Here is a 13,970-nt window from a genome sequence, read left to right on the forward strand (position 1 = left end):
TGGAGCCAAGTTTTCAGAACTTAGTCTCGGCTACCTGGATTCACTACTCTCAGGAAGAGCTCTCCTCCCCTGGGGAGATTTTTGCAAAGAATTTAGTAACCTTAAAAGCCAAAACAATAATCTGGGTAGAGAAAAATGGAGGAAAGATGATGAAGATCTCCAAAGGATCGAATCAGCTCTCTTAGCCTTTGAAGAAGCAGCTCCTAGTGGCACATCCTCGGCTAAACAAAAGACCCAGCTGGTTCAGCTTGAAACTGATAGAGTTAAACTACTTTGCTCAGAAGAAGCAAGTTGGAGATTGAAGAGCAGAGCAATCTGGCTACAAGCTAGGGATGAAAACTCAAAAAAAAATCAGCAATATGCCAAGGGCAGGAAAGCCATCAACACAATCTGGGAACTACAAGATATGAATGGAAGGAAAGCGGGCTCTTTCAAATAGCTAGCTGACATGGGGATTAGACATTTCTCTAAAATTCTCAAAGCCCCCATAGGAATTACTCTTCCAAGCATCATCCGCACATCTGAGGCTCTGCCTAGATTTATCGAACTAGAGGAAATTGAAGATTTGAACTCCCTGGTTTCTAGAGAAGAGCTAGAAGTGGTGCTGAAGTGCTTTAAAAAGGACAACAGCCCGAGACCTGATGGTTGGCCAGCTAAATTCTACAATGCCTTCTTTGAGCTAATAAGAGAATGTCTCCTCTAGACCATAGAAGAATTTCAAAGATCTGGTAGAGTTTTGGAGGCATTCAATTCTACCTTCCATTACCTTATTCCCAGAACCGACAAACCTTCCTCCTTTGATGACTATAGGCCCATTTCCCTCTGCAATAGCATTTACAAAATCATATCCAAAACAATTGCTCTTCAAATCAATCCCTTTCTCTCTCATATGATTTCCAAGGAACAATTTGCCTTTCTCCGCCATCGCCAGATCCAGGAAGCCATTAGTACTGCTCAGGAAGCCCTACGCTCGATCAAAAAGCTCCACAAAAAATAAGTCATCCTAAAAATTGATCTCTCCAAAGCCTTCGACCGTGCCTATTGGTCCTACCTCCAGATTATACTCACCCACATCAGATTCCCCTTTCCTTTCATCAATTGGTTCATGGATTGTCTTACCTCAATCAACTACAACATTCTCATCAATGGAGTGGCCTCAGGTATCTTTCATGTGAAACGAGGACTTACGCAGGTATGCCCTCTTTCACCCTTGTTTTTTCTCCTCATTATGGAAGGGTTTAGCAGGCTGATTAAAAAAGGGAAATAGGAAGGCTCCTTGGCTAGTGTTCGGATCTTTTATATGTTTTCGCTAACCCATCTCTTATTTGTAGATGATGTTCTAATTTTTTTTAAATGGCTCCTATCAAGACTCTTATGCTTTCAAGTCCATACTATCCCTTTTTTGTAAAGCTACAGGTATGGAGCCAAATATTGTGAAATCAACAATTATCATAGTCACCTGCCAGCCGAATGAAGCAAGACTGGCCAGTCAACTCTTTGCTTATGCGAGACAAGACCTAGATGTTGGCCTAAAATACTTGGGCTTCAGACTGAAACCAAATGGTTATCGAATAGCAGACTAGGCTTGGCTTATTGCTAAGATAGAAAGCATAATCAACATTTGGCAACAATGCTGGCTCTCTCAAGCAGGCAGGCTCACTCTGCTCAAATCTGTCCTAGAAGCTATTCTGGTTTATTGGATGTCGCTGGCCTGGATCCCTAAAGGCATCTTAAAAAGAATTCAACAGCTTTGTTGCTGTTTCCTTTGGCGAGGACAAAGCGCGAGTAGAACCTTTGCTTGGGTTCATTGGGATCGCATCGACAAACCAAAAAAACTAGGAGGCTGGGGCATAAAAAACTTGCAGTTATTTGCTGATGCTTTGGCTGCAAAATTGGGTTGGCAGCTTATAAACTCAAGAAGCCTTTGGTAGGAAGTTACATTTTACAAATATATTTATCCGCTCACAGTTTTGGACTAGATCCGCAGCCACTCTGTTCATTCGGCAGGTTCCTCCATAATATGGAAAGCAATTTCTCAGTCTCTTCCCCTCATCAAGCAAGGTCTGGCCTGGAAAATTGGCAATGGGGAGAAAGTGCGGATCGGACTTGATGCCTGGAGTGGCTGTGGGAATTCCCATATTCTTCCTAGACCACTTTGCTTTTTCCTACAGACCTCTGGCATCACTCACCTAGCACAATTAGCTACTGCTAATCAGTATTGGAAGGATCACAGAATGCTCAACATTCCTGATGCTTGGGTCGCGGACTGGCAGATTTTCATCGGAACTCTGGAGGAGGCCAACGTGCAGATCACTGACAAACATGATGTCCTTATTTGGGTGATTGATTCACAAGGCAGCTATTCTCCCAAAGCAGGCTATGCATACTCAATGGCTGCCAGACACTCTGGGGATTTTTCCTGGTGGTGGCGACATCTTTGGAAATTAAAAGCCCCCCCAAAAACCAGGCTTTTCATGTGGTGCATTTTAATGGATAAAGTTCCTACCGAACTAATGCTTATGCGTCGTGCTATCTCCGGTCCCTCCAGATGCTGCCTGTGTTTGCAACATGAGGAAGATACCACTCACTTATTCCTTACCTGCCCTGTCTCGAAATCTTTTTGGTCAAGAATCCTCGCTTCACTGAATATTCATATTGACTGGACGGGGCAAAAAGTTGAAGAGGCTTGGCATAGTTGGTGGTTAAAAGCCAACTCACAGAAAGTCAGAAACCTTCCACTGCTCATTTGCTGGGGAATCTGGCTTAACAGGAACAAAACCATCTTCATGGATGCTAAGATCGATTGGGAAGCCTCCAGTATTTCGTTGTTAGCTATTTTCAACCTGCTCCTGGAGGACCCGGATGTCAAACCCCCTCGGATCATCACTCCGGAAATCATTGATTCAAATATCCCTTGGGGTTATTTTGATGGCTCAGCTCAAGCCAATGGTTGTGGGGCTGGAGCCATTTTGCATCTTGACAACATTGTGAACTATAGAATCAAAGTTGGCCTAGGCAGAGGCACCAACAATTTTGCCGAATTGAGTAGTCTAAAACACCTCCTCCTTACTGCAAGAGAACTAAACTGTCAAAAAATTCAGATCTTTGGCAACTCACAGCTCACTATAAATTGGACTAATGAAGTTAATCAATGTCACTTGCACACACTCAGAGATATTCTTACTGATATCATTTCTCTAAAGTCCCAATTTGATTCCTTTGCATGCTTACATATATACAGGGAAAGGAATGAGATCGCTGATCGTCTTTCCAAAGAGGCAGCGCAGCTGAACAGAGGTCAAAGGTAGATACAGGAATACAGGGAAGACACTTTCTACAGCTATTATCACCGACCATTCATGGATATGAATGAGCACCCACTGAATGATCTCTAGATCATTCAGGTTTTTTCCTCCTTTTTTCTTCTTTTTCTATGCACATAGACAGTTTTTTCTACAGTTTTTTTGGAACAAACTCTGGTATATACTTTTTCCTGATGATTACTGGACTTCTCTGAAGTTTATTATCAGTTTACATCATGATGGTTTTTCTGTAAATGCTTATAATATTTAGAACTGAACCTTTCTAGTGATAGCATCTCATACATGAAATATTATACAACATGTAATTTTCTTATATTATTAATGAAAATTATGCTTTTTCCAAGGAAAAAAAAGGTTTACAAGTATGTAACCATGGTCACTGAAGTTCCAAATTTGATTTTAAGCAAGAATTCCATTCCAGTTTGTAACTTTATTTCAAAAGAGAGATGTAATATTATTTATTTTATTTATGTAATTTTATGTTTATCATATGTAATAAGTCACCATTTTAGTTGTTTACTCAATTCCATTGCCAAAAGCTCAGCATCATCCACCTGTCAGAGGAAAAAGTCAGAAGTCAAAGAGAATTAGTGTGAAAATTTGAAAAGTGACATGAAACATTAGAAAATGAGTTTTCAAAGCATAAATCAAACCCATTAAATATATATAATCCCTCAAAGACATCAATTCAACATTCATTTGCACTCCTACACTCTCAAAGCATCCTCAGCAAAAAGGGAATTTTCAAGTTTTAGGTGAAATTGTGCAAAACACGGGCAGAGGGAGCGTTTTGAACTGGTGTTGTGCGTTTGCCTTAAAACATTGTGTGTTTCCTAAGGGTGTTGTGCCCCTGTTAAGAGAGGGTGCGTTTGACCAAATTGTTGTGCGTTTTCCTGGAAAACATCCAAAGATTGCCCACAGAGAACTAAATCATCTCCAAGCTTCAAAATGTGTCACCAACATGCTCCAACAAACAAGTAGGTTGAAATCATATCACTCCTCTCCTCCACAGTTGAATTATATGGTGTTCCATTGTGTTTTGGTGTCCTACTAAATTCAAAACCCTAGTAACATAAACCCATTCCTAAATTTCATTTTCTAGCATCCCACTACCATTCCTACATTTCAAAACTACCCCCTGTTACCTCCCTCATATCACACATCCCCACTTTCATCTCCTCAATTTCCTCACACCATTCCATACTCACTACAACTACATTCCATTTCATCATCTCCCTAGGGTTTGACTCCAATAACTCATAGCAGAAGAAGAGAACAAAATTCATAGTGAGGAAGAAAGACAGGAGAGGAGGTTATCTAAGAAAGGAGGGAGAATCATTAGACATGAGCCAACCAATACCAAAGAACTCATGGCATCTCCCATCACTATGGCAGGCTTTAAGCATGTGGGTTGTTTTGAGTTTTGTGAGAAAGTACAAAGGATCCAACATCATCCTGTGTTGACTAGATTATTCATCACCAACCTCCATGAAAACCAGGTAACCCTTGCTGGTGTCACCTTCACTGTATCTCCTACTATCATATCAGCTACCTTTGGGATCCCAAATGTTGGGGGAAAATGGTGTAAACAAGGAGAATTGGATCATTTCTATTATGAGCCATATCTTAAAACAAGGTACAAGAATGAGAGAAAGAGGATTTTTCCTTTCTCTTACCTCCTAGATAGATATGTTCCCATGATGAAAATCATCATGAAGTACTTCACTTGTGAGGGTAGGTTTTCTAAGCTTTATTCCTATCATATCTGGCTACTCATGCATTTCACAAGAGTCAAAATGCTCAATATGCTCTACTATGTTTACCGAAGCATTGACAAGATGTCATTCATTACCCAAAAGAAAGATTATGATTGTCAAATGCAAAGTATCTTTCACCACTCCCTCATCAAGATGATAGTCCTCCATTACCTTGATCAACTTAACATTACATGGGACACCTTTATATCCAATGATATTTTCACTATCCCACCTATTCAGCATGGCCAAGAAGCACCTTCATCATCTCATCCACCGACCTCCATTCCTCCACCTCAGCCCATACATCATTCATCTTAATCTAATGAGTCAACCACACCATCACCATTTCATAAGCCTATTCATTCACCTGGTAGAGAAGAAGGCAGTGAGCAAGAACACATTGAGCATGGTGAGAGCAGCAAGCCTAAAAGGGCTGGTTTAGGTACCTTGACACATACCTATTAGAGAGGGCATAGGCAAGTGTTTTCCCCACAGATTGTGGGAGGGGCCTTTCCTTCTTCATCAGCAAAGCATGTATAGAAGGGTAAGGAAAAGGTGACGGAGGCAAAGATCCAGCAGCAGCAGGAGGACCTCCATGAGACAAAGCAGGATTTTCACTTGGTTGACCTAAGAGAAAATGATGACAATGAGAACATGGCCATTTTCATCAAGGAGAAGAATGCACTAATAGGAGAGATCCAGGTCAAGTTGCAAAGAGCCAAATACATTATTTCATACTATGAGTAGGAGAACAAGCAGTTTGAGGTCAAACATGAGCTCATGGAGATTCAGCTCATCAAAGAAAAGAGAGAGACTGAAAAGGCTAAGGCCTTACTTGATAAGGCATATGGAGAAAATAGTGACCAGCTGGAGGAACAGGTTCCAAGAAGAAGGCCAAGGACTAGAGGCCTAAAGAGAGCTTTGGAGCTAGAAAAGCAAAGGGAGAAAGAACTAGCTAATTAGCTCACCCTAAATGAGAAATTTGCCAAAATGCTAAATGAGAACCGGGAACATTGGCTCGAGAGAGTGAATGGTCATCTTGAGAAACTCCTAGACAAGGCCAAAAGGGATAATGAAATTAACAAGAAGATGGCTAAACATTATGCCTATAGAGAAAGGATTTCCAGGGAAAAACTCAACGCTGCAAAGGAGAAGATTGAAGCCTTGACCAAGCATGAGGAGAAAAGGAGGCTAGACATTCTTACCTAGGCATTACTACATGCCTCAAACACATGATCAACTATCATCCCACCAATTTTGACATTTTTTGAGCAAATTTTGCAAGTTGTGAATTACTGTGTTTTTCGGAGGCATTTTTAACACTATAAAAAGGTCAAACGCGCAACACCTAGGGCGTTGTTCTATTTTTTGGGACATATAATGAGCAAAAGGTCAACATAATTGGATTCAAAGTGATGAGGACATGGACCCTGTGCATTTTCTAGGCATTTGGAGACAAACAGGTCAGTCAAAAGTCAAAAACCACCAAAAAATCACCTTTCTGCCTCATTTATAGCTTGGGCACTGCACGTTTACCATTCTTAGGAGATTGATTTTTTGACAAGGCAAATGAGCTCCAAATTGAAAAATGAAGACATGTCTAGAAAGTATACTTGAAGGGCTTTCAAACAAGACATCTTGGAGCAAATTTGGACATCGGGAAGGCACCCAAGAGCAGTTCTAAACTTGAAGGGCGCGTTTGACAAAGAGAGGGCGTGTTTGACATTCTTCTCCAATTTTCTGAGTTTCTCTTCTATTTTGATTTTTACCTTGGCAAATGATGATTGTACCTATGTAAATGATCAAATTGGATGTAATTATCATGTTTTTACTATTACCTAAGGTAACTACATTAGGTAAATCAAGAAGATGAGGTGTAATGAATCAGGTCATTTAAGATAGGAATGAGTCACTTGGACCATCCTAAAAGTTAGCTATCAGTGTAGATTTTTGTGTAATGTCTTCCTCACCTCATGGATTCGACCCCTAAGGATGAGGTGAAGCGGTTTTCATGTCTATTTAGTCCCTTTATTCACCATAGAGAAGGGTTGGACTCAGTTGGATGTTTGGTTATTGATCAGAGACACTAGTGTAATCAATATATGGCAAAATTTAATGAATGAGTTGCAGCTATTTTGGTTGAATACCTATGGTATGGCATTTTGACATAGTTTCTTCTTATGTTTCATATGTTTGAATGTTTTTTACTCCCATGTTTCATTTCAATTCTATGATATGTTGACTTTCAAGTTGATGAACAGAATACATCTTACATGCTCTGTTTTGGGGAAATCTTCATAGTTTGTCCATTTTCTTTAGTTTAAAAAGCATACATGCTTGTCTTTCTCTTTCTAGTTGATGAGCCTCAGTATTGCAACAAGAATGTTGCAACTCTCAAGGCTACCAACTTTAATTATCAACCCAGGGTTCGTAAAAACTTAAGAGGTATTAGCACTATATGTGCAACATATAATGTGTCCTTCCTTTGTTGTCATGATGTAATGGAGTGTAAGTACTGAATTCAAATCCTAAACTAATTGAAGAAAATGAAATGTTCTAAATAGAACCTTAACATATTGCAAGAAAGAAAGTACAAGGAAAGAGAATGAAATCAAATGCTAAAACACACAATTTTCTAACTATCTCCTAAGAGGCTTTGCTTCAAAAGAATGCTAAGTTAACATGTATGCAATCATACTATCCTAAGCATGCAGATTCAAACCATCAAACCTTCTATTGTTGTGCATGTAAATGAATAAAATAATTTTGTTTTTCTTTTTTGTCTTTTTCATGTGAGAGTGTGAAAGCTAATCTCTTTTGGTGATGTGGTAGGTGGCTTGGATATGATGGTGAATAGTCAGAAGGCTTGGGAGACAAATAGGGACTCTTTTCTAGCTTCCTAGAGGATTTTTCCTCAATTAGGCTTCAAAACAGGCTTTCCTATAGGATGCTACAGTGATTTCCTACAGGATCCCCTGATTTCCTACAAGATATACATATTTACAATAATTCTTCGAATGACCAAGCAAATCAAATCCAAATTGGATGGGATAAATTTTTGTATTAACTAGGATGTCTTAGGTCCCCATTCCAAGTGGAATAACTCAAAAAGACCTCTTTTAACCCATGCAAAAAAAATAAAAAACATTACTAGTCGAAAATCTAGAAATTTGAGAACTAGTGAGCTAGTCAATCTAAAAAACGCCTAACCAAATCAAGTGTAAATGCAATGGGGTTATTTTTGTTATGAACTAGAATTTTTTTATGAAATTATGTAAGTGGAATCAATTCGATTGAAGCTCATTAGCATGCTCTAAAAAATAGCATAAATTTGTTGTTCTTTGCTAAAAAAGTTCCAACAATCTAGATTTGGGAATAAGAAGACTAATCCAAGCAACTCAATGATTATTATGAACTTCCAAAGCTTTTCCAAGGATGAAATAATGCTTGTGATCCTTCAAAAGAACTTACATCAACCATTTAACTCAATCCTACAACAAGAAATCATTAATACTAAATGCAGAAATAGAAAGAAATAAAAACTAGAGATGCATGTGAATAAGCAATGAAAAGAAGGAAAGAAAATGATACAAAAGGGCTCTGAGGCTCCTAGGATGGCCAAGCCCAAGGAAACTCAGAGACCTATGGAGGAGAACAAGATTTAAAAGTTGAACATGACACCAATCTTCATTATTTTCATCAATAGAATTACATCCCTGCAAGAAAATACAATGGAGCTGCAAAAATACAAGCTCTCTCCACAATAACACTAATGAAAATCTATCCCTAGAGGAAAATTCGACTTGGTACTTATACAAAATTATTAGGAATCATTCCCCATGAATGGAGGAATCTTTCCCCACCAAAATCCCTTGATTAGTGGATCTAGTCCCCAATACTAGGAATTTGCATTAAATGGCAAGGAACACATTCCTAGATTTTCTCAATCATTCCCTAGAAGCAAATTTGACTTGGTACTTATTAAAATGATTAAGAATAATTCCCCATGGATGGAGGAAGCTTTCCCCACCGAAATCGCTTGATTAATGGATCTGCTCCCTTGATTAGTGGAACACATTCCTAGATTTTCTCAATCATTGGAGTTCCACAATTTGTGCCATAATTCCATAATATATTGTTGACTTATTATTTATTATTGGTCCTTCAGTAGTAGGGAACAAGTACCTAAATTATCTCCTCCTCCAACTCTTCATAATCTGCTGAATATTCTCATAATATTCCACAAAATAAAATAATATTAGGCACAAATATTCAATTATTCATAAACCTTCCTAATGAATATATTAAAGTTAAGAATAAATTATCTAATGCAAAAAGAGAGGTTTAATGTGCTCAAGGATGGTCATAGGCCTTAATTTATGTTTTAAATTAGAGGCATGGGCCTTAATTTATGTCTAATTTAGAGGCCCATCATACCCCCCTGCTGAAAGTGTTGCTCATCCTCTGAGCAACTTAGTGACCTCATTGTGCCTCATCCATGGCCTTGGTGGCCTCTCTCTTATGCATTAAGAATCTTGGCTGTAAGCTCTACAAGGACAAGCCAAAAAACATATTTGTGCAAAGAAAAATCCTTGTTTCTTGAGACCATTAGTTTGTCTTCTTCCCCTTATTCAAGATGGTTCTTGATTGTTTTTTCAATTTGGCAAGGTTTTCCACACCCTTATCAACATTCTGCTACCTTGTTCCACCATTTATTTGCCTTAGAACTTCCTCTTGTAGGATTTCTAGGTCACTGTAATTCCTACAATATCATCCTATAGAAAACACGGTCCCTTTGTAAACTGAAGTAAAGGAGTGGAAAAAGTGACATAAATGGTGGAGGAATGAATGGCAATGAGTGGTAAAATAAAAATGTGAGTGACAGGGGTCTCTTTGTGATCCTCCTTTGCTCTTTGACTGTCCTTCTTGCTGACCTGCAAATGGAAATTTCATGAAAATGGAGAGGATGCTCTCTTTGTTTTTTTTTTTCAAGAATGAAATGGGATGGATGAATGATGAATAGATAGTGAATATGAAGTGGATGGAGGGCTTAGAGTGTTGTGGTGACCTTGGCCTTTGCAAAATTTTCTTCTTTTAACTGTTGTCCTCATTCCTGGAAATCATCACCCTTCATAATTTGACTTTTCAACATTGCATGAGTGAAGGAGTGAGCTGCAATCAACTAGTTGAAGGTGGCTGAGACTATTGACCCATCCTTAGCTTATAAAACCTCATCTCTCATGCATTGACAACAAATTTCTAACTATAATATGCTCAAGATAAGAGGTCAAGAATATTGCATACCTGTACCTACTTGATGGTTGTTGGAGAGACATGCATGATGCTGCTGAGTTGATGTTGATGTGCGGGTGTTGGATGGTGATGTTGATGCTAATATCTGGAGGAGCTTCTTTGACCTCTGTATCTCCTCTAAGACTGCTCACTGCCAACCCTGTAGGTGATGTTCTGTATCCTGTAGGTTTACAGGACAACGACTTGTTTTGTCCATATCTCCCAAACGGTAGACTGGATTGAGCTGAAACTTTTTGAGCATGTTTCCATCATCATTATGCACCTCCCCATAGAAAAATTTTGGTCAATGGATGCATGGATATTGAGAAAAACTAAAAAAATTTGAAGGTGATGGAGGCCAAGTTCTTGAAACTGTGCACTGGAATTTGCTGAAATTTCATGGGCATGTTACAATTATCCATATGCAACTCCCCATGAAACTTATTTTTAAATGGATGCACGGATATTGAGAAAATGAAAAAATGGATGAATGTGATGGAGGCCAATTCTTGGAAACTATGCACTGAAATTTGTTGAAATTGCTTGAGCATGTTACCATCATCCATATGCATCTCCCCATGAAACAGATTGGCAAATGGATGCACGGTTTTCAAGTTATTGTAAAAACAAATTTATGCCCTATGTATTTTTGTATCATGTAGTAAAATAGAGCATCCTATAGTTTTTTTGGACAACAAGAAAATTGAATGGTAGAAGCTTGAGAATGATGGATGGATGGTGGAAATAGATGAGGGTGATGGATTGGCATGGCCTTGGCCTTGTTGAAGCATTTGAGCGAAGTAGGAGAAAGTCACAATTTTACTTCTTTTGACTAGGCTTGACCAATTTTCCTTTCGGTACCAACTTGTTCTTGTTGCTTGTGGATGTTGGCAAGTACATGCATGCATAGAGCAAGGATTCTTTTATTTTTATTTTTCTCTTTTTTTTCTTCTAGGCCTACTAGCCGCCTCAATGAGGTTTTCAACTAGTAGGTCTGCCTAGGCGCCTCAAAGGAGGTTTTCACCTAGGATCTTTTTTTTTTTCTCTTTTTTCTTTTTTCCAACCCATTGACCGCCTCATGGAGGTTTTCAATCAATGAGCCAATCTGAGGCGCCTCCAAGGAGGTTTTCACCTTAGATTTTTATTTTTTCCTCTTATTTTTCATTTTTTTCTTTTCTTTTCTTCTACCCTACCCTACTTGAAAAACAAAATCACTTTCAAGTATAAGAATACTTCCAATGGAGCCATGTGCACATCAAGATGACAGACAAAATGATGTGGAGGCTTGAAATGTATGCTTTGACATGTACCTGGATTTCAGAGACCAAATGATTTGACTTTGAAAGGATCAAGCATAGTTGAGGAAGAGAGTGATGTTGCAACTTAGTGACTGTCTAGAACCATATTTCAATCAGTGTTTTTAAAACCGGAACCGGTGACTGGAGCGATCCACCTAATGAACCGGTTTACCGACCGGAACCGGTCTAACCGGGACTGGTTTGGTCCAAACGAACTGGTTTTTAAAAAATACATTAAATAATTAATTTTTAATGAAAAAAACTATTTTTAAGATGTAAAACCGTGATTCCAAGCCAATAGAGACAAAATATGCAAAGTTTGCTCATTTATATACCATGTAAAGGTCAATATATCAAAATGGCACCGAGTGCAATACATATCATCGACAAAATAGCAAAATACATAAGCAATGAGGCTCTAAATGGCCTATAAAGTCCAGAAACAATGTTGCAAGCTATGAGGCCATTGGCCTACTACAAGTCTACAGTGTACACATGATCAATCATCAAGTTCATCACCACTACTAGCCATAGGATCATCATCAGGAGATACATAGACATCATCTGGTTCAGAGTCTGAGGATGCCTCAGCCTGATCTGCAACCTCAGTATCAGTGCCACCAATAACAATAGAAGTGGACCTAATGGAAGCACGAGTTTATCGACCTGGACGACTAGTGCCTTCCATTGGTTCTTTGCCTTTCCTTGATGCCGCTACTGATCCTGGTTCTGATGCTGCCACATAATCTGCTTCATCCCCCGCTAAAGCCATGTCGATATAAAAATCAACCTAAAACACAGGATCTTTAGTCTCCTCCACCCATTCTGATGTTGTATCAATATCGTCCAACACAATGGGATCTAGATTAGGTGTTTTGCTCATCATTTGGTTTCTCCTCAGTCGAAGGTTGTATTACACGAAAACAGGATCATTTAACCGTTTTTGTTCCAAACAGTTTCTCTTCTTCGTGTGTATGCGCTCAAAAACAGACCAATTGCACTCACAACCTGAAGCACTGCAAGTTTGACTGAGGACTCTAATTGCAAACCTTTACAATTGAGGACACTGGCCACCACATGACTCCCACCAATGCGCTACAAAGAAAAAGACATTAATTAGTAACTTAGTTTATAATTTGAATTGTAAAGAACGTAAACAATTTTAACTTGAAAATAAAAACAAATAGGAAATTGGAATTGCTTACCTGGTTGGTCCACATCTCTTGCCATCTTTGCCAAGGTTTTGCCAAAAGTACCACCTGCCATATTGAAAACAGTAAGTTTTCTATGTATTTCCAACTGGTCTGCATGGCTAGGGACCATGTGCTCCAAGCAATCAATCAATCCAGCTCTGACCTCCCCATCATGCAAATCTCCTAGCCGATTTTTATAATGATACTTTGGGTTCAAAAAATACCCAGTTGCATGTATAGGATGATGGAGTTGATTGTTCCATCTATTATCAATGATCTCCCATATACGGCCATATTTAGCTAACCTGTCCTTGTAAGTTGCCCGTATCTGCTCCTTTGCCTAATCCATAGCCTCATAAATGTAGCCCATGGCCAATCTTTCCCCATCCACCATCTTTAGCACCTTAAGAAGGGGCTCGGTAATTTTCACAAGCTCTAGAGACCTTTTCCAAAAATGAGTGTCTAACACTTTCTTTTTGGTGTCTTTTCTATCTGGTCTATGAGCCCACTAAGATTCAGACCATTCTTCAGAGGAAAACATTTTCTGCAAGTTTTTATGTTGACCATTGAGACATTGCAATGTGAGGAAGTGAGTTGCAAATCTCGTAATTGCAGGCCTAACAAGCTCTTTGCCCCCAGTGTGTTTCCTCATTAGGCTCAATACCCATGAGTGGTTGTAAATTTATTTTGTAATGCACTTGGCATGCTTTACAGTGTTTTTTACCCACTCCACTTTGCCTATATCCTCAAGCATGAGGTCTATGCAATGTGCAGCACATGGAGTCCAAAATATGGTCTTATATTTGGTCTCAAGCATCTTTCCAGCAAGAACATAGTTTGAGGCATTATCAGTGATGACCTGCACAACATGCTCCCAACTTCCTGAATAATGTTATCCAAAAGCTCAAATAGAAGGGTTGCATCCTTTACATTATCAAATGCATCAACTGATTTCAAAAACATGGTTCCTTGAGGACAAGAAACAAGGAAATTAATAATAGTGAGGTTCTTTCCATCGATCCATCCATCTAACATGATGGAAAAACCTGTTTTGAGCCATGAATATTTAAACTCAACCAAATACTCATCAATGGAAGATATCTCTTT

The sequence above is a fragment of the Pinus tabuliformis genome, chromosome 1_1, assembly GCF_031772625.1.
Source record: "Pinus tabuliformis cultivar Carrire ecotype Pingquan chromosome 1_1, CPIR1, whole genome shotgun sequence".
NCBI lineage: Eukaryota > Viridiplantae > Streptophyta > Pinopsida > Pinales > Pinaceae > Pinus > Pinus tabuliformis.